This window comes from Pongo pygmaeus, chromosome 4, assembly GCF_028885625.2.
Source record: "Pongo pygmaeus isolate AG05252 chromosome 4, NHGRI_mPonPyg2-v2.0_pri, whole genome shotgun sequence".
Classification (NCBI taxonomy): domain Eukaryota; kingdom Metazoa; phylum Chordata; class Mammalia; order Primates; family Hominidae; genus Pongo; species Pongo pygmaeus.
This window is the reverse complement of record NC_072377.2, coordinates 5,423,209-5,444,985: the sequence shown is the minus strand read 5'-3', so window position 1 is coordinate 5,444,985 and position 21,777 is coordinate 5,423,209. Positions and strand designations below refer to the sequence as shown.

The 21,777-nt window shown below is 43.4% G+C and overlaps 1 pseudogene; it reads left to right on the top strand.

Annotated features, from left to right (window-relative positions):
- The first annotated feature begins 5,163 nt into the window (after window positions 1–5,163).
- The window catches only part of LOC129036129 (dol-P-Man:Man(5)GlcNAc(2)-PP-Dol alpha-1,3-mannosyltransferase-like), a 49,528-nt pseudogene continuing 32,914 nt past the window's right edge, over window positions 5,164–21,777 (top strand).

Below are 21,777 nucleotides of genomic sequence, written 5' to 3'. Positions count from 1 at the left end.
CCGCCCCGCCCTGGCTCGCCCCGCCCCTCCCCTGGGCGCGGGGCTGCCTAAGGCGCTGCCTGAGCAACACCGGGAGAGGCGCTGTGCTATGCGGCGGGGGAGACGCCCACAGAGGAGCAGCCAATAGGAGTCGAGGGATCGAAGTTGCATTCCTTCCACTGTTAAGGGTCGATCCTTTATTGCCACCTTGCTGTACGACAGGCTTTCCATAGACACCTAAAGGCCTCCGCTATGTGGGCGGTGACCCGCCCGTGACGTAAGCTCCAGACGCCTGAGAAGTGGAAGGACCCGGCGTCCAGGACAGGAAAGTGCGTGATTTACAACTAGAGGGATAGGCGCTGTCCCGGAGCCCGTCCTGGGCCTGGGAGCAGGAGAGGGAGGGACTACAGTTCTCGACGCGCTGCGGGGCGGGCGGAGATCGTGTGCTTCGGCGCCAGTTGCACGGCCTTAGCAGCCACTGGCGGTTGCCCTGCTCCTGTAACAGTCCCCTTGTCTTCTGACCTCTCGCTCCTCGGTCATGTGTCCACGCCGGTCGCCGCGGCAGCCCGTAATGCCCGAGCGGCGGGTTCCCAGGCCCAGGTGTGGGCGCCACCGCCCACCATGCTCCAAGCCCAGAGCCTGGTTGAATCGTTCGCCACCTTGTCCACCCATTTGGCCATTATCCTGCCACCTTCAAGTCCTGTTTTTGACACCTCTCGGGAGAGAGAGAAAACGGAAAGATAAAGGAATAAATTCCTCGTGGCAGTAGTTAGTGGGTAAATTCAGATCTCGTTTGAACCGAGGTTTTTCTTATCTCCAGCCACCGTATCCACTACCACCAGAATCGTCTTTTTAGTCATCACAGCTGGTCGCCATCAGTACCTTGTTCAGAAGCCTCTCGCAGCTTCCATCGTGTGGTTATAAAATCCAGATTCCTTATAAAGTCCAAATTCAAGAGGAGGAATGCACGTTTAGTTAATGTCTAGACCTTACCAGCCAATTTCTAGCTCCTCAGTATGGAAATTGCAACTGAAAACACCCCTTCCAAAAAAAGCAGTCTGCATTTTTCTCTTGAGTTTTCTTCCCCAATTTCGCAACCCTGACCTTGCTTACACACTCTGGATACCACCTGCTGTGGAGTGGCGGAGGCAGACATCCAGGGATAGCTAAGTTTCCTGTCGTTGACACCCAAGCAAGACCGGCGTGTACCTAACTGAGGACCTGCCGGTTATAGACGTCTCAGCTTTTCTTAGAGACAGGTGGGCAGAAAACAAGGGTAAGGTTAAAAAAGAAAAGGGAAGTGAGCAGATCCATAGCGGGACGCAGCTATACAGTGGAAGACAGACCATGTGACCCATTAGGGAAAGGGGCAGCAGGTATTAAAGAAAGATCTGTAGGGATCATGATCGTCCCGGTGCTAGCGTCTGATCCCAGACAAATTTGTCTTCACCATTACTTCCCTTTTATGTACAGTTACTTAAATGTGTGTTTTTCCAAAGTACCTTACTGGAGAAGACACCAGCTCTCTCTCCCTCTACACCCATCCACCCACAACCATGACGCACTTTTATGATTAGGGGCACTTGGAATTCTCACTGCTGTCTCCCTGTCTGTGCACCCTTGCTAGTGTTTTCCCCTCACCTGGAACACGCTTCCTTCTAGCTCTAGGTGTAGAAATCCTACCTGCTCCTCCAGGGTCCGTGGTTTACCTCCACAACCCCAAGGATCTGCCACCTAAGGGGCAAAAAAGCCCCTTAGCACGGAGTAATTTTTAGTAACATCACATTTTGAGTTGGATGATAGTGATTTTTATGTCTTAGAGATGAGTCTTCCCTTTAAATGCTGCAAAGTGCTGCATAGTAGATGTTAAATGAAAGTCAGAAGGAATCAAATGTACTGCAAATAATTGAAGATAAGAAACAACAAATATTTCCCTTCAAAAATGTTAATAAAAGTGTATTTTCTTCTACCTTTCTCAAAGCCAGTTCTCAAGACATCTAATGAAAACGAGTCTTGTTTATGTAATGCAGGGATAGGCAGACTCTGAAGAGCCACATGGTAAATATTTTAGGCTTTGTAGGTCACACCGGTCTGTGCCACCTATTTGTCATCTTCTGTTTATTTAAGAAACTTAAAGAGTAAAAGTCATTCTTAGCATGCAGGCTGTACAAAAACAGGTGTGATTATTGGTCATAATGAAAATGTAGTAGGCCACTAATTGAGGAATGGTCAGAATTACATTTTTTCTCTTTCCCGCATGATGGGCCACACCTGTTTTTTCATCACGATGGAAACAAGCAAGTGTGTATACTGCAAGTGGTGAACTATGGCTTTGGAACCACACATCTGTCTTTAAATTCTTACGCAAATGACCTATTTGTGCTGGTGTTTCCTTACAGAGGACCAACTGTAATTTAAGTAAAAAGTGACAAGGATAGGACTCACTCTATAGGATTCACTAGACAAAGAATAGTTATTAATAATTTATTGATGGTGATATCCATTTTGGAAAGGAGATAAATATATCTTCAGCTGACTCATAGGAAAAAGATGATTTGCTTTTTCTTTAAAAGCATTTTTCCTGTCAAACTTCCAAGATAAACTTGTTGTTTTTCTGCCAGAGAAGCCCTAAGACCCGGAGGAATGTCTGCATTGCAGACTCTGGTCTTGGGATTCCCAGTGCCTGTCGAATCCAGCCAGCTGTTCGGAGGATCCAACTCAAAAAGTCTCACTTCTCACTCCACACGCTCATTACCTCTTAGATACTTGGTATCTGCTTGAAACGAAAGCTCTGGAATTAGCATCATTGAGAGGTAACTGTTGATTTAGTTTATTAACATATACCTCCACTGAAATGGCTAATAGATATGGTCTAGAAACCAAGGAGAACTCAAAATGGAAAGCTATCTATTCTTTAGAAGTTCAAGGCTATGCTTTTAATTGATGCATTTAACCATAAGAAAAATGAACTATGTGTTCATTTTTTTTCTTTTAAAAGTTGGAGAGATGTTTGATGGAATTGTTTGTGACTAACAGTGTGTTATTCAATGATATGATCTGATTATTAGGTATTAATTTCCAGACCTGTGATGTAATGCTACCATATGCCCACAAGATGTCTGTCTTTCCCTGTGTGTTTTCCACATACATAGCATTTCCGACGCTATTAGGACTTAACCGAACTTTCTTATCAAGGGGAAAGTCCATCCTCTGGGGCATCCTGGGGTGGAAGGCGTCTTGTGGGAACCACTTTGCTATCCGCCCACACACGTTTCACCAGGCTTAGTCCTAAGCTGTCTTTGCTCCAGTTTTTCTCAATACTCGGGGTTATAGTGGTAGGGTTTCGACTTGTCCTCAGACATCAGCAGTTTGCTCACAGCCTCAGCTCTTACCCTCAAAGTGATTTGAAGCCAGAGAATAAACATGTTGCTTCTTCCCGAAACACTGATGTTACTTAGAAACTGGACAAAAAAAATTTACTTTTGAAACAATTAGTTTGAAATAGAAAGCAAAACTGATATGATTATTAAAGCAAAATTTTCTTCAACCTGAGAAAGCTGATTGAGAAAAGTAAAAAAAAAAAAAAAAGATAAAGCAACATTTGAAAGGACTTTCACAACTTTCACATTGCAGTCGCCCTCTGTAAAGGAGGACAAGCCCCCTCTGCCTTGCGGGTTTGTGAACACCTGGCGGCTGTAAGAGTTTGGATTTGTGAACACCTGGAGGCTGTAACAGTTGGTCACATGAGAAGCTTCCTGTAGCTTCCAGGATTGGAGGAAGAAGAAGGCAGGTGCTCAGAGGTGACACGTGTTGAGGAGGGGATTCTGTGTAGAGCAGTTGGCGAGGGCATGTCCCACCTAACTCCGAGGAGGGATAGGAAAGGGAGGGACATGTTTCCCCTTCACCTGAGGCCAGTGAGGGATCTCCTTGGTTTCTAGACCACATGTAGCAGCCATTTCAGTGGACGTATATGTTAATAAATTAAATCAACAGTTGCCTCTCGATGATGCTGTATTCCAGAGCTTTTGTTTTAAAGCAGTGCCCCCACGAAGTGAAGCACTCAGAGTCAGACACTGCATGCCCTAGAGTAGTTCCAAGGGAACCGTGGGACAGCTCCAGGAGATGGGTTGGAGGTGACTGAGCCGCATGCTCACTCGCACTGGGGTGAGCAGGGGTTCTGCATACTGGATATGGTGGGCATTTCAGTGGCAGCTGGGAGGAAAGCGAGGGTGAGGCAAAGTGAGCAGCCAGAAGTGAGCAGCCAGAAATAAAACTTTGCTCTTCCGTCCCCCATTGAAAGAACTGTAGCTGGATGTCCACAGCTGGAAAGTCCTCACTTTGAACTGTATCCACACAGCACCAGTGGCAGACAATGGCAGCCACTCACCAAAACTTGTTTCTATTCTGTCTAGTTATTCCCCAGCCTCCCTGCACCTGACACGTGATTAAGTTCTACCAGCCAAACATCAGCAAAAGGGGCCTAGGGCCTTCCTGTGCTCTTTGTCACTTCCTGCTGACTGGAAGAGGGATGAATCCCAGGACCCTGAGCTGGTGGTTAAGCTACTGTCTCTCGGCCCCACACCTTCCCTTTTATACTCTGCCTTGTGATGTAGGGACTGAGGAGCCACGTGCCACCTCTCCTGCCAGAATTCTGTTCAGCTGTGCCAACAGATGCACCCAAGGCAACCAGAAGATAAGAGGTGGGAGAGGGGCCTGTGCCTCCCATTCTGTCCTGTCTGACTCCTGGCCCTGCCAGCGTCATGCTGTCCTTGCTTTCGCACCGTGGCAGTGGCAGTTCATGAGCAGAGCAGCATACAAATTCAGTCTGCAGTTTCTCTGACACACGCAGAGCCAGCCTCATAGCATCCCCTCGGAGATACCAGCAAAGTTGGTTTCCCAGCTCCACAGAGCCCTGACTCCAAGAGCAGAGGCCCCAGCACCAGCCCAGAAGGTCCCTTCTTCAGATGTCTGAGTGTGATTTCTGGGCAGCGGCTCCTCCACATTTCTGAGTTTTGCTCACTCCGTCCTCTTTCCTTTATTCTCTCCAGCACAAGGTGTCAGCTGCTTCTTGCAGTGGCTCCTCCTATGATATTTTAGTGTTTTGCTTTTCCCTTTTCTCTCTTAAAATAATTTGGGTGTAATGTGGGTCTCCTGGCTGAACTCTGCCCCAGTCATGTGTGGAAGATGCTCTTCCGTCCCAAGGAGCTCCCTGCAGCAGAGAAGCTCACCCCACCAGCCTGTTCTTTGATCTTGGACTATGACTCAAGCACTTTGGGAAGCCAGGTTACAAAGACTGCATCTTTTTCTCCTGATCCCTTCTCCTACCCCAAGCTTGGAGGGGTCACAAACAAGCTGGTGAAGAAGGAAAATGTTGGAACAAAGGAAAAGCCTGTCATGCCCCATTCCTACCCACCCACACCCATCTTGCTAGCATCTAAGAACGGCTACCAGCTCCATGTGTAAGAAGCTAAGTTGAAGACAAGAAATAAGTGACAGCACATCACACTGGACTTTGTGTTGTCTCAGAGTGACTGGAAAGGCTAGGGTGCATGCCCAAGACTGGATCTGGGGTAAGAAAGAGCCCAGAGGACAAATCCCACAGACAATGATTTAAAAACCAAGACATGGAGGAAGTGACTTTATGATCATCTTCTGCTCAGTGCTGCCCTTCCTGAGACATGTGCATCCCTCCACTCCTCCTCTTCCTCCTTCTCCTCCTTCTCCCCCTCCTCCCCCTCCTCCTCCCCCTCCTCTTCCTCCTCTTTCTCCTCTTCCTCTTCATCCTCCTCCTCGTTCTTCTGACCTACCTCCCAGTGAATTCCTCAGTTGTGTGTGCCCAGCTCTCATCCTTCACAGTGCACAGTTCCAGGCAGCCCCTCTGCGAGATTGGGCTTGGCGTGCAGGTGGCACCCCCTTGCTGTCCCAGGCAGTAAATCCAACCAGTTCTCCAAGGTCCATTCAAATCCAGTTTCTTTGGGAAATGTCCTTGATAGAGTTTTGAATATCAAACTTTTTTGTTTTTTTTTTTTTTTTTTGGTATCATTCTTGGTCCTTCCCTTTTTTTTCCTTTGTCTCCTCCCCACATATAAGCAGCATGAGTTCTGTTGGTAAGATGGCTGTCTGCCTGTCCCACCACAGCCATCATGGTGACTGCCATCCCTGGCAGTCAGTTCTGTCCTGGGTTCTGTGAGGAGCATCTCCCTGCAGCACGCTGCCTGCATGTACCCCTGTTCTCCCACTTGCTAGGACCGAAAACTGAGGAGTTTGCCTGACTGCTCTTTACTCCCACACCCTGTCACAGGGTCAGCCAGCCATAGTCAGCATGTGTGTGACTCCCAGCACCTCTCATTGTGTGCATCATCCTCTCCAGTCCTTGTGCCCTCACATCTGTCTCAGTGGGCAGAACCCACTCTACTTACTGTCATGTCCCCAACACCCAGACCATGTCTCCCAAACATCAGTTACCAAGAAATGATTGCTGAATCAGTAAGCTGAGTGAATTAATACATTAATATGTTAAACAGCTGATATCTGGGTAAAAGTATAATCCCGTGAGGTTAAAAACCAAAAGCTGCAGCAATCATGCTCCTTGGTCTTTACCCAGATGAGTTGAAACTTAACATCACACACAATCCTGCACATGAATATTTAAGTGGCTTTATTCAGAATTGTCAAAACATGGAAGAAAGCAAGATGTTCCTTTAGTAGGTGAATGGATAAATCAACTGTGATGCATACGGCCTGTATTAGTCTGTTCTCACACTACTATAAAGAACTGCCCAAGACTGGGTAATTTATAAAGGAAAGAGGTTTAATTGACTCAGTTCCACAGGGCTGGGGAGGCCTCAGGAAACTTACAATCATGGAGGAAGGGGGAAGCAAACATGCCCTTCACATGGCTGTAGGAAAGAGAAGTGTCAAACAAATAGGGGAAAAGCCCCTTATAAAACCATCAGATCGTGTGTGAACTCACTACCATAAGAACAGCAAGACGGGGGTAATCAACCTCGTGATTCAATTACCTCCCGCTGGGTCTCTCCCACAACATGTGGGGATTATGTGAGCTAAAATTCAAGATGAGGTTTGGGTGGGGACACATCCTAACCATTATCACAAACCATGGAATATTATACAGTGCTAAAAAATAAATGAGCTCTCAAGCCATGAAAAGTCATGGGGAAATCTTAAATGAACATTACTAAGGGAAAGAAGTCAACCTGAAAATGCTATATGCTGTATCATTCCAACTATATGGAATTCTAGAAAAGGGAAATGATAGAGACATTTAAAAAAAAAAGTGGTTTCTTTGGTTTGAGATAGGGGAGGAAGGGATGAATAGGCAGAAGGATTTTTAGGGCAGGTAAGGAATTCTGTATATCATAGGGGTGGATACAGTCTTACATTTGTCAGAACTCCTAAAATGTCCAACACTGAGTGAACCCCAATGTAAACTATGAACTTTGGTGTGACACATAACAATGTGTCAGTGTAAACTCATTGGTTATAACAAATGTACCACTGTGAGTGTGGTGTTGATAGTGGAGGAGGCTGCATGCATGGGGGCAGGTGGTATATGAGAACTCTGTCCTTTTTGCTTGATTTTGCCGTGAAAGTAAAACTGCTCTAAAAAATAAAGTCTTTTTGGAGAAAAAAAACAACAAAAACCAAGAGCAAACTTCCAGGTAGTGGGAGTAATGACAGGAAGTCTGCCTATCTGGAGTGAATGTGGCATGTTAAAGCATCGGAAGTCAGCTCAGGTAACCCAGACTATAGTGAACAAGGGGCCACTTGGTATTGATTTACTTAAGAGGAGAGATGGGGCACAGACCAGATCATATAGGGTCTTGTAAGCCAGGGTAGAAAAGTTTTAGATCTTTGAAGAGGTTAAAGAAATGGAGTGGCATAATCTGATTTTACTTTAAATATATTTCATACTGCCTCTCATGGGAGATGGACAGGGACAAGGCAGCAGAAGAAGCCAGGACACCAGGGACCAGGCTGTGATCCAGGACACAGAGAATGGAGGCATGGCTGCAGTCCTGGCAGTGGAGTTAGATGGAAATAGAAGGAGCGAGGATCCCAAATTGTATTCCAAAGAGGCTGTACTGTATCCTGCCAGCAGTATATATGAGTGTCCCAATTCTTCCCCTTCCTTGCCAACACTAAATATAATCAGTCTCTTAATTTTAGCCACTTTAATATGAGTGTAGTAGTAATTCCTCTTGTGTATTTCCTTAATGCACACTTCCTCGATTTGCTTTTCTTTTTAATTAATTAATTAATTTTATTTTACTTTAAGTTCCAGGATACATGTGCAGAATGTGCAGGTTTGTTACACAGATATACTTGGGCCATGGTGGTTTTGCTGCCCCTATCAACCCATCATCTAGGTATTAAGCCCCACATGCATTAGGTATTTGTTCTAATGGTCTCTGTCCCCTTGACCCCATCCCCCGACAGGCCACAGTGTGTGTTGTTCCCTTCCCTGTGTACATATAGTCTCATTGTTCAACTCCCACTTAGGAATGAGAACATGTGGTATTTGGTTTTCTGTTCCTGTGTTAGTTTGCTGAGGATGATGGCTTCCAACTTCATCTGTGTCCCTGCAAAGGACATGAACTCATTCTTTTTTATGGCTGCATAGTATTCCATAGTGTATGTGTACCACATTTCTTTATCCAGTCTGTCATTGATGGGCATTTGGGTTGGTTCCATGCCTTTGCTATTGTAAATAGTGCTGCAATAAACATACGAGTGCATGTGTCTTTATAGTAGAATGATTTATATTCCTTTGGGTATATACCCAGTAATGGGATTGCTGGGTCAAATGGTGTTTGTGGTTCTAGATCCTCGATGAATCACCACACTGTCTTCCACAGTGGTTGAACTAATTTACATTCCCACCAACAGTGTAAAAGCATTCCTATTTCTCCACAGCCTCACCAGCATCAATTGTTTCTTGACTATTTAATACTCGCCATTCTGACTGGCATGAGATTGTATCTCATAGTGGTTTTGATTTGCATTTCTCTAATGATCAGTAATAATGAGCTTTTCTTCATGTTTATTGGCCGCATAAATGTCTTCTTTTGAGAAGTGTCTGTTCATATCCTTTGCCCACTTTTTTATGGGGTTTTTTTTTCTTGTAAATTTGTTTAAGTTCCTCGTAGATTCTGGATATTAGACCTTTGTCAGATGGGTGGATTGCAAAAATTTCTCCCTTTCTGTAGATTGCCTGTTCACTACGATGCTAATTTCTTTTGCTGTACAGATGCTCTTTAGTTTAATTAGATCCCATTGTCAATTTTGGCTTTTGTTGCAATTGCATCATGAAGTCTTTGCCCATGCCTGTGTCTGGAATGGTATTGCCTACATTTTCTTCTAGGGTTTTTATGGTTTTGGGTTTTACATTTAAGTCTTTAATCCATCTTGAGTTAATTTTTGTATAAGGTGTAAGGAAGGGGTCCAATTTCAGTTTTCTGCATATAGCTAGCCAGTTTACCATTTATTAACCATTGCTTGTTTTTGTCAGATTTGTTGATGATCAGATGGTTGTAGATGCGTGGTGTTATTACTGAGGTCTCTGTTCTATTCTATTGATCTATATGTCTGTTTTGGTACCAGTAGCTGCTGTTTTGGTTACTATAGTCTTGTAGTATAGTTTGAAGTCAGGTAGCATGATGCCTCCAGCTTTGTTCTTATTGCTTAGGATTGTCTTTGCTCTATGGGCTCTTTTTTGGTTCCATATGAAATTTAAAGTAGTTTTTTTTTTTCTAATTCTGTGAAGAATGTCAATGGTAGCTTGATGAGAATAGCACTGAATCTATAAATTAATTTGGGCAGTATGGCCATTTTCACAATATTGATTCTTCCTATTCATGAGGATGGAATGTTCTTCCACTTGTTTGTGTCCTCTCTTATTTCCTTGAGCAGTGATTTTTAGTTCTCCTTGAAGGGGTCCTTCATGTCCCTTGTAAGCTGCATTCCTAGGTATTTTATTTTATTTGTAGCAATTGTGAATGGGGGTTCATTCATGGTTTTGCTCTCTGCTTGTCTATTGTTGGTGTATAGGAATGCTTGGGAGTTTTGTAAATGTTTAACATACACGTATTATATGATGCAAACATCCCACTTCTACATATTGACCCAAGATAAATGAAGACATTTGACTATATAAGATTCGTACTGGCTGGGCATGGTGGCTCATGCCTGTAATCCCAGCACTTTGGGAGGCCAAGGTGGGTGGATCATCAGAGATCAGGAGTTTAAGCCAGCCCGGCTAACATGGGAAAACCTCATCTCTACTAAAAATACAAAAATTAGAGGGGCGTTGTGGTGTGCACCTGTAGTCTCATTTACTCTGGAGGTTGAGGCAGGAGAACTGCTTGAACCCAGGAGGCAGAAGTTGCAGTGAGCTGAGATCGCACCACTGCACTCCAGCCTGGGTGACAGAGCAAGACTCCATCTCAAAAAAAAAAAAAAAATAGTATTCATGGGAACTTTATATGTAATAGCCAGAACTTGAAATCAAGCCAAATGTTAACTGGTGAATGGCTAAACAAACTGGTGAATGGCTAAACAAATGTTAACCGGTGAATGGCTAAGCAAACTGTGACATTCATATTTTATTGTGGAATTGTATTGCATTCTATTGATAGTATGCAAACAGTTTCCCAATAAAGAATGAATGAATTATTGATATATGCTACAAAATTATTGAATCCTATGCTGCATGAAAGAAGCCAATAAAAAAGAGTACATACCATGTGATTTCATTTATGTAAAATTCTAAAAAATGCAAACTAATATATAGTGACAGGAAGCATATCAGTGGTAGCCTGGTGATAGTAGGGAGAAGCAAGAAAGAGGGGTTACAGAAAGTCCCAAGGAAACTTTTGGGGATGATAATATGTTCATTATCTTAATTATGGTGCTCATTTTACGGGCATATACATATGTCAAAACTTATCAAGTTGTGCACTTTAAATATGTGCGGTTTATTATATGTCAATTATACTTTAATAAAGATGTTAAATAGAAAGTAAATGCAGGGTAATGACAGGGAATTTCAAATAAAATAACTGAAAAAAAAAGGAGAAGGAGTGAGGATTCATGCAGTTATTGCCAGCAAGGCGGTCATGGGGATTACATGTAGAATTAAGGAAAATAATCATGAGTGACTCCTGAGATTCCAGTTTGAACCACTAGAAAGTAAGAGTACAGAAGGGGTGGGAGGTTGTCATCCTGAACTCAGAATGAAGAGTCAGCTTTGGGCAGGAAATTGAGATGTGTTACTTCAAAGATACCTGTAACTTAGAGGAGATTGTTTACCTTCTTTCTAGATTTAACAAAAAAAGATCACACAGCTCTTACAGACGTGGAGACTTGGAAGTTCAAGGTCTAGGGGCTACATCTGGTGAGGGTCTTCCTGCTGGTAGGGACACTCTGTAGAGGTCCAAGGCAGTGCAGAACATCACATGGTAGGGTCTCAGCAGAGATGGCCAAATTGGCTCTTAGTATAGATCTGCTCTTCTGAAAACCAACCCATGCCCTCTATAACCCATTAATCCAGGACTAGATTACTCCACTCACCTCTTAAAGACTCCACCTCTTTTTCTCTTTTTTTTTTTTTTTTGAGTTGGAGTTTCGCTCTTGTCGCCCAGGCTGGATTGCAATGGTGCAATCTGGGCTCACTGCAACCTCCGCCTCCTAGGTTCAAGTGATTCTCCTGCCTCAGACTCACGAGTAGCTGGGACTACAGGCATGCACCACTATGCCCAGCTAATTTTTGTATTTTTTTGTTGTTGTTGTTAGTAGAGACAGGGCTTCACCATGTTGGCCAGGATGGTTTTGAACTCCTGACCTCAAGTGATCCACCCACCTCAGCCTCCCAAAGTGCTGGGATTATAGACGTGAGCCACTGTGCTGGCCCTTCACCTCTTAGTACTGTGATACTGGGAATTAGGTTTCAACATGGGTTTCAGAGAGAATAAACATTTAATAGCAACATGTTTGGCCAGAAATTTTCTTGTGGCCTCATCTTCCAGCCCTGACATGAAGAAAAACAGTGCTACACTTGAACAGCAGATTCCAGATATGTGCTGAAAGTTTCAAGACTTTTACACGTTATTCAACTTACACCATAGTGAAAAAGAGTCTTCACTGCAAAAAAAAAAAAAAAAAGATAGGAAAATATGAACCCCAAATGTCTCTTGAATATATCCTCTTTATTTATATTATAAATTTCTATTAAAAGGTTTCCTATCTAGTAAGGAGCTTTATGAGTGTTAAGAAGAAAACTTAAATGTCTGTTGAAGTACAGGTTGAGACCTCTTTGAAAGTTCAGAAATAAGATATGAGAAGGATTTTTGCAAAGACATGTCATGTCTTAGACTCTGAAAAACACATTGCAGGTTGTCAGACTCATCCTTGCTTTCAAGAACTGGCTAAGAAACTCAAAGGTGTTGGAAAGGAAGAGGAAAGGAAAAATGCAGACAATGTTTCCTTTTCCCCCCCAAGAAGTATAAACAATCATGGAGACTTTTGATCAGGCAAAGTTATCTGAGATTCTGCCAAAGTCAGGTAGTTCTATCACTTAGAAATACTTCAGTTGTACGAAACAGAAAGTTCAACTTCATTTTATGTTACGGAAATGTATTGGCTCATGTAACTTGTCAGATCCAGAGTTCAGTGGATCTGACCTTGGGATTCTATTTCAAGGATCAGACAAGCCCCCTCTTCATAATCACCTGATGGGTTATAGCCACTCCTTGGCCTGCATCCCTCTGGGTTCTCATCCACTAGGAAAGAACATCTATGCCAGCCGCTAGCTAACAAAATCCCATGTTTCACTGTGTTTGGCTCACTTGGGTCAGGTCCTCATGCTGGACTTCACGCCAGTCCTGCAGCTGAGAGAAGCCTGAGTCTCAGTCCTGTGCCCTGCCCTACTGCAGTGAAGTTAGCTCCCCTTGCTCCATGGGCTGCACAAACAGACAAGGGCGGATACCTACATGGGGTCATGCTCAGAGTCAGGTTCCAGCCCCAGGTGAGGGCTGAGAGGAGCAGGTGGATGTGGGGCAGGGAGCTGGAAGAACACTCAACACTCAAGAGACATCAGGTAGATGAGGCATGCCTTTATTCAGCAACTCCCTCACAGGGTCAGTATTACTTTTATACATTACACAATAGTGGCTGAGAGCCAGGTGGTGAGCTTCTCTGTTATGTCTACATGGCTGTGATTATATAAGTCATGGGACTGCGCGCCTGCACCACAAACCCGCTGAGTCATCCAGGCTGTTTACCTCAGCCTATGCCTGCTGCCCTATGCCTGATTAGCTGCAGCACAGCCATGTTCCTTACACATGGTATCAGGCATGACTACCATGGAAAGGTGCTGGGTACTGGCCATTCCTGTCATGCAAGTAGCCACTACAGAAGACTCTGTCAGTGATAATGCCACCCACTTTCCAGCCCCACTTTGTGAAGAAAACAGAAACATAGCCTTTTGGGTGGTCAATGCCTACCTTTATTCCTAAGATGACTGACTGTAATAGCGACTTAAATAGTAGGAAACCAGATTTGGGAAGGTAACTATGAAGACAAACTCCATTAATTTGTCCATTCATTGAACATGTTTTATAGAGCTGCTGGCCTGTTTCACGCCAGGCCCTGTTTCATGTGCTGGGATGTGGAGGTGAACAAACTCAGTGGGCCTCCTCCCCAGGAACTTGCCTACTGGTAGAGATGTAGCAGTGAGCCCCAACTAAGCCACAGCTAAGCCACGAAGGTTCAGATGCTGCTGAGTCTAGTAACTGAGAGTTAGGAGCAAAGTGTGCCTGCCATTGAAACCATAAAAGAAAAAAACAGAAGCCTTAAGAAACCTAATGATAAAATATCACAGGAAAAATTATTGCTTTAAGTCTGGACAACACAACATTACCTCATCTCTAATTAGCTGGGTGTGGTGATGTGTGTCTGCAGTCCCAGCTACTCAGGAGGCTGAGGCAAAAGGATCACTTGAGCCCAGGAAGTTGAGGCTGCAGGAAGATGTGATTGCACCACTGAACTCCATCTTGGGTAACAGAGCAAGACCCTGTTACATATATATAGTTTTACATCTGGATATTTATTTAAAGAGCTTTCTGTGGGCTGGGCACTGTGGCTCACGCCTGTAATCCTAGCACTTTGGGTGGCCGAGGCAGGCAGATCACCTGAGGTTGGGAGTTCAAGACCAGCCTGACCAACATGGAGAAACCCCGTCTCTACTAAAAATACAAAATTAGCTAGGCATGGTGCCTCATGCCTGTAATCCTAGCTATTTGGGAGGCTGAGGCAGGAGAATTGCTTGAACGTGGGAGGTGGAGGTTGCGGTGAGCCGAGATTGTGCCATTGCACTCCAGCCTGGGTAACAAGAGTGAAACTCCATCTCAAAGAAAAAAAAAAGAGCTTTCTGTGAATATCATATAAAAAGCAAAATGTTTGACCCTACGAGAGTAGTTATTTTAAAGAAGTGAGCAAAAATGCTTGCTCAGTACTCATTTAGTTAACTCCCCAGCTGAAGATTCGTTGTTTGGATTAAGTAGCTATCATAGGACCCTAAAACTTAAGTAATGGAAATGAAATCAAATTGTAGAAAAACAATTAGAAAAGAAAACAACAAACTTCTCCAGTGGTACTGAGGTTGCAAACAAATGACACATATGATAAATCACAGCGAAGGAAACTGATTGCATTAAGTTATGGTAGATATCATCTTAAACATGGCTTAATGTGGTAGATAGAGGTGGTCGGCAACAGCATCCTTGATCATCTCTCTGGTAGGTCTTTTGTGGATTGGAGGGTCTAGACAGTAACCCTCCATGTTCATAGTTAGAGTTTTGGATGTGAGTTAGAACCTGCCGATTAGATGCACTCACAAAAGTTGTGGAAGGAAGAAGCAAGGGAAAGACCCACTTCTGCTGCTCTGGCTGTATAGGAGAGCTTGCCCTGCCATCCCCATAGTGTTCCAGGATGTCCTCACTCGTCTTGTAGGCATCAAGACCCTTTGCAGCAGAGATGGCTGGAGCCTTCTTGTTTCGCTAGGAAAGGAGGACCTGCAGACACCAGGTGCTTGCTCTCCTGACTCTCTGCCTTCCTCACTCGGCAGAGGTAGCAGCCTTCGGTCTACTTTGGCCTGCAGTGCTCTGGGGTCCTTTCTGAAGGCCCAGGCTGGAACCAGTTTTCCAACCCAGCATACAGCAATATTGTGGACACTCCATTTTAAATTCCTCTCTACTTAAAATGGTTAGGGTGGGCTTAAAAAATTATATATTTTAAATTAACAAGTGTGTATATTGTGGGGTACAATGTACTGTTTTGATTCATAGATACATTGTAGAAAAGTTAAATCAAGCAAATTAATATATCCGTCCCCTCACTAACTTATTGTTTAGTGTGTATATAGAGAGAATGTTACAAATCTATTCTTTTAGCAGTTTTGAAATATGCAATACATTACGATTACCTGTAGTCACCATGCAGTGCAGTAGACCACCAAAACTTATCCCTTAGTCTAATTGAAATTTTGTTTCTTGTTTAAAACATTTGTACAAATTTAGGGGTATAAGTGCAATTTTTTGTTACATGGATATATTGTATAGTGGTGACACAGGCTGGGCTTTTAGTGTAACCATTACTGGAGTAGGGTACATTATACTCATTAAGTAATTTCTTATCCCTCACTCCTCCCACCTTCCCTCCGCTTCCTAGTCTCCATGTCTATTATCCCACTCTCTATGTCCATGCGTACACATTGTTTAGCTCCCAACATCTCCCCTTACCCTACCCCTTCAGCCCCCTACTCTGGTAACTACCTCTCTTCTGTCTGTTTCTATGAGATCAACTTCTTAAGATTCCATATGTAAGTGAGATCATGCAGTATTTTTCTTTTTGTGCCTCTTTTAATTTCTTGCAATTTAATGCTTACTAATATGGAATTTGGTAGAAAAAGTAGTTGTAGGCAATAGTCCCTCAAGAACAAGACCATAGAACTGCTTATCAGCCTTGGTTGGATTTGAAGGCAGTAAGAACCTAATTACCACTAGTAAATGAGAACTTGGACATATGACACACTAGGAAACAGCTGCTTAAATTATCACCTGCGGTCCCTGGGAATACAAAGCCTGTTGAAGGCAGACGGAGGACCCAGTGACTGCAGCAACATCATAGTGAGAATGAGGACTCTAAGGAGGGCGGGGGATGGCTGCTCATGACCAAACTGAAGCGTTCAAAGAAAGAAAATGCCAGCTCAGGGGTTTACATTCTCAGTTCAAGGTATGTCCAGTGACAAATCTCTAAGTCCTAAATGATTGCTTATCTCTTGTAGCTGCTGGCCAGATTTCACCAAAACTCCCAAATGGAGGCCAATCATGCACATGACTGAATTACAGTGTAAGCTGATTCAGAACTTCGTTCACCAGGTCTTCTTCAGCAAATATAGGAAATATTTTGGTTAGGAGTGAGAATAGGAGACAAGGGAATGAGGACTTCAGAGCTTCTCCTGCTAACAGAGGCTCCTCCTTTGATGAGGCCAATCCTACCGACACCTAATGTAGTTAACTTGAAAGAAAGGACAGTTCTTCTCATACCAATTTCTACCTCCCCCACTGCCTCTACACCTATAGTTATAATCAGATCCCTGCATACCCCAGAGGCACAGTATAGAATCTGACTCAGGAAGAAAGGAGTTACTCGTCAATGTAATTACGATGTGTTACAATTTGTTTATATTTATTTACATTAATTTATATTTATTCATATTGAATTACAGAAGAAGCTAGGTAATATGTCTTGTCATATATTATAAAGATGTTAAGCCAGGGTAAAAGGAACATGAGTTTGGGCAAAATGTATCAGATATTCTGGAGTCTTTTTCTTTTGCTAGATACCAGCATTCTTATTCTCTATCACAATTTAGCCCTAGGGAACTTGATTACCTTCCCATTCAACAGGGCAGTATATTGGTTCAATTTCTTGATGACATCATACTTATTGAACTAGGTAAGCCAGAAATATCCTGTCAATCACATGTAAGATAGAACAGGGGAGATAAGCCCAGTGAAAATTTGCAAGGGCCACCACAACTTTGGAGTTTCTGCTAGGCCAGATGTAACCCAACGGTGGGGAGTGAAAGTCAATTGTTGTTATCTGACACCCTATAACTAAAAAATAAGCATTAAACTTTTGTTCCATCTGATATTGAAATGAAGCTCAATGCTCCTTTTTTATTTGGTCAGCCTTTCTTTTTTTTTATTTGATGTTGGAGGCAGGGTATACATCCTTTAGGTATGCTGCGCTGACCCACTTATTGAGTACCTTGAAAATACAGTTTTAAGGAGAGCTTGAAGCAAGAGAGAGCAATGAGATCTGCTATCTGGTATCCCAGCTGATGCAAGAGGAAGGACCAGATGCTTCATGGAAACTATTGCAATCCCAGTATCTTAGTCCATTCTCGCACTGCTATAAAGAACTACCTGAGACTGGGTAATCTATAAAGAAAAGAGGTTTAATTGGCTCATGGTTCCCCAGGCTGCACAGGAAGCATGGCTAGGGAGGCTTCAGGAAACTTACAATCATAGCAGAAGGCAGCAGGCAAGCAGGCCCATCTTACATGGGCTAGAGCAGGAGGGAAAAAGAGAAGGAGGAGGTGCTGCACACTCTTAGACAACGAGATCTTGCGAGAACTCACTCACTATCAGGAGAACAGCAAGCGAGAGATCTGCCCCCGTGATCCAGTCACCTCCCACCAGACCCTCCTCCAACGTTGGAGATTACCATTTGACATGAGATTTGGCTAGGGGACACAAATCCAAGCCATATCACCTAGTAATGCCTTTTTGGAAAATAACTACAACATTTTTTTTTTTCTGAAATGGCTCTTTGTTGCTCCTGGGCCCTGTAGAGACCAGATGCCTAACTATGGGACATTAAGTGACCATAAGATCTAAATCATGAGTCACACAATTTGACTTTTATAACAGCACGGGGTGGAATGAAAGTGGCATATGTGAGGCTGAGCGTAAGCATGATCCAGAGACTCCTCTCTCAGCATGTTCACAAATGCCGCACAGGTGCCTCTCTTTTAACCAGCCCTCAACTATGGCCTCCCTTGATTGTCTGAGGAAAACAAATGTTGATGCTAGTTTACAGAAGGTTCTGCATGGTATGCTGGTAACAGCTCATGAGGGATTTCTGCAGCTCTTCCCAGGTTTGCTCCGACAGAAGAGTAGTAAAGGGAATTTCTCCCAAGGGAAGAAATCGAGCAGAATATGAAATGTCTCATTTTTTTTGGAAGGATACATGTCCAGATATATAGTTCATAACTGATTCACAGGAAATCGATGGCAGGTTGGATACTTGAGGACCTGAAAGAAATAACCCTGGAGAATCAGTGACAAAGAGTTCTGTAGAAGAGGCATAAGCACAGAGTATAGGATACTTGTGTTCTTTATGATTCTTAACCAAAGGACATCAATTTCAGATAAGTGTTTCAGGAACCACGTGGGGAGATAACCAGCCTGTGAAGGTCAGCCAGCCTTTTCTTATGCCATCTGTGTTTTCCCAGTGAGCTCAGGAATAAGACAGCCATGGTGTCAGGGATGAAGATTAAACATGAGTTCCACAACATGGGCTTTATCTCTTCAAGGCTGAGTTGGCCCATCCCTGCTGTGTGCACCTCCTGTTAAGAGTAGACAACATTGGGCTGGGCGCGGTGGCTCATGCCTGTAATCCCAGCACTTTGGGAGGCTCAGGTGGGTGGATCATGAGGTCAGATGATCAAGACCATCCTGGCTAACATGGTGAAACCCTGTCTCTACTAAAAATACAAAAAATTAGCTGGGCATGGTGGCACGCACCTGTAGTCCCAGCTACTTGGAAAGCTGAGAAAGGAGAATCGCTTGAGCCCCGGAGGCAGAGGTTGTAGTGAGCCGATCACACCACTGCACTCCAGCCTAGGCAACAGAGCAAGACTTCATCTCAAATAAATAAATAAATACATACATAAAAGAAAGAAAAGAAAAAAGAGTAGACAACGTTGAGTATCATATATGAAGTCATTCTGTTGGGGGCAGACAGACACGCAGGGGAAGGTTCGTTACATAAGACCCTTTTCATTGTGAAAAAAACAGTTATTTGTCCTCTCTGGAATAGATATTTTGGGTATGAAATGCTTCTGCCAATACTACCATCAAAAAGAATCAATTAATATGATTATGGTATCCCATAAACCTTGTTTCTGACCTAATAAGTCATTTTCTAGCAAGAGAAGTGAAGCAATGGCCTTATTCCTATGGCATTCTGCAGTCTTCCTATTTATCTCAACACACATGTGCAGCTGGCCTTAAAAATTGGGGAGTGACCTCTTGCATACACAGATAACATCCATCAGTGGCATCGTGTGAGATTGGGTGATGTCCTATAGTATGCAGTATGCACTTTGAAAGGATGACCAAGATGTGAAGCTGTTTTCCCAATGGCCAAAATATATGGGTCCCAGATTCCTGGAAGTGAGAATACACAACTCCCTTTGTTATTACACCTAATAACCCACTCACAAATGTTGAATTCCTGTTCCTCTAACTTTGTGCTTTCCTTGATTAAAAGCATCAGTTCCCAGATCAGAAAATGCTGAACCTCAGGTTATCATCAGCAACATCGGTACTGCCAAGCCAGTGGCAAACGTTAACAGAAGACTACAACAATCCAATATAAACAGGACCCAAAGGGCTCAAGCCCATGAAGAATGAAGATTTCATTTACCAGGCAAATAGCCAAAGTGTTTTTTGAGTGGACAAAAAGAAGTCAATTGTAAATAATTATAATTATGATCACTGGTAGAAATGAGGACTATGCTAACTACAATTTCTTGCTCATTCATGTATTAGCCAAGTTCCTTTTGTCTTTTTTCCTTTTCCTTTAATTTGATAGATGTATTGGCAGTGATTGACGCCTTAACATAGTCTTTCGTTTGCAGAGATTATGATTGTGACTGGCGAGAAACATCTCCAGTAATGAAGGTGCTGATGGACAAGACCCTGGATAGCTCTTCTTTTGCAGAGAAGATGGGGCTTCTTTTCATTTGTATGAAGAATAAATCCATTGTGTTGGGAAGGATCATTTGTTGTCATTCAGTATGGCAGCCGGTTCACTATAGAATGGTGTGCAGATGCTGAGTTGCCTAAACAGGTTTCTGTGACACTTTTGGTGGATCGACACTCCATTCTAACCTCTTCCATAAGCACAGCTTTTCAGAAAGGCCTTCCAGAGTTATGCCTGGAGCCCAGGGCACAGACCACTTCTCCAGCTTTTTGACCCTTCTGGAAGCATCTGATTCTCTGCATTAAACCCCTTTCTGTTTAAGATAGCTAGTGATTCCTGCTTCTTGCTTCTTAGCCTGAGTATGGCTTGGATACTTTCTTCCAGTGCCTTGGAAGAAGACACAAAAACTACATATGAACTCTCGATTTTTCCCAAGCTAGTTTCTCAGTTTATCTTCCTCCTTTCTATCAATGATAGCTCATTCTCCCTGTGAGCTCTCTGCTGACTGTTTTCTTCATGCCTTGTCTGAATTCCTCTTTCTTCTCATCCATACTGCCTCACTCCTAGTGCAGGCAGGCTCCATTACCACACAGGTATACTCAGCATCACCTACTCATCTATGATGTGGCTTCACTCATTCCATTCCGCATTCTTTTAGAGCTTTTAGAGCTTTGACACATTCATTTTCTTAAAAAAAAAAAAAAAAAAAAAAAAACAACAACTGGACACAGTGGCTCACGTCTCTAATCCCAGTGCTTTGGGAAGCTAAGGCAGGAAGATTGCTCAATGCCAGTGTTTGAGGCCAGCCTGGAAAACACGGTGAGACCCCCATCTCTACAAAAAATACAAAAAATAATCAACTGGGCATGATAGCACACACGTCTAGTCCCATCTACTTGGGAAACTGAGGCAGGAGGATCACTTGAGCCCAGGAGTTTCAGGCTGCAGTGAGCTATGATGGTGCCACTCTACTCCTGCTTGGGCAAGAGAGTGAGACCCTGTCTCAAGAAAAAGCAAAACTACGAAACAAAAATAAGCATGTTATTTTCTTGTTGTAAAAACCCGGTCACTAAGGTAATCTACAAGACAAAGCCCCCAGCACCATAGTATGGAGTTAGCAGCCTCCACCTCTCCTTCCCGCACATCTTTGAAGCCTTATTACTGATTGGTACATTACAGCAACTCTCAGCCCCGTGGTCATGCAGCGAATCATTCTAGCTGTGCCCTCATTCCAAACATCTCCCTCCTGGAGAGTGCTGACTGGCTACCTTCATCTGCCCAAATTCTGCCACCTTTGACTTCCTGCTCAAGGCCCACTTTTCCCATGATTTGCCCCTAATTTATCTAGCTCAGAATAACCACTCTGTTCTATGAGTTCCTACAGGATTTAGAAAAGAACTGAGCCATGCATTCAATCTCACACTGCCTTCTGCTATCTCTTGGATGTTTTTGTTTGTTTTTATGTGTTTTTTTGTTTTGTTTCGTTTTTGGTTTGTTATCTCTTAAACTGTTCTACATTCTTTTAATGTGTAGGTTATAAATCCTGAGAACCACAGATTATCACTGTGTCATCCACAATGCATATTACAAATCGATTCATAAAGCAGGGTTTAATCCATAATTATTCAACTGAATGGACGTTTGAGACTCATGGATGGGGAAACAGCTCACGCAATCAACCCCAGAGGGTGATGGTAAATACTGTTTATTCTAATATCAGCT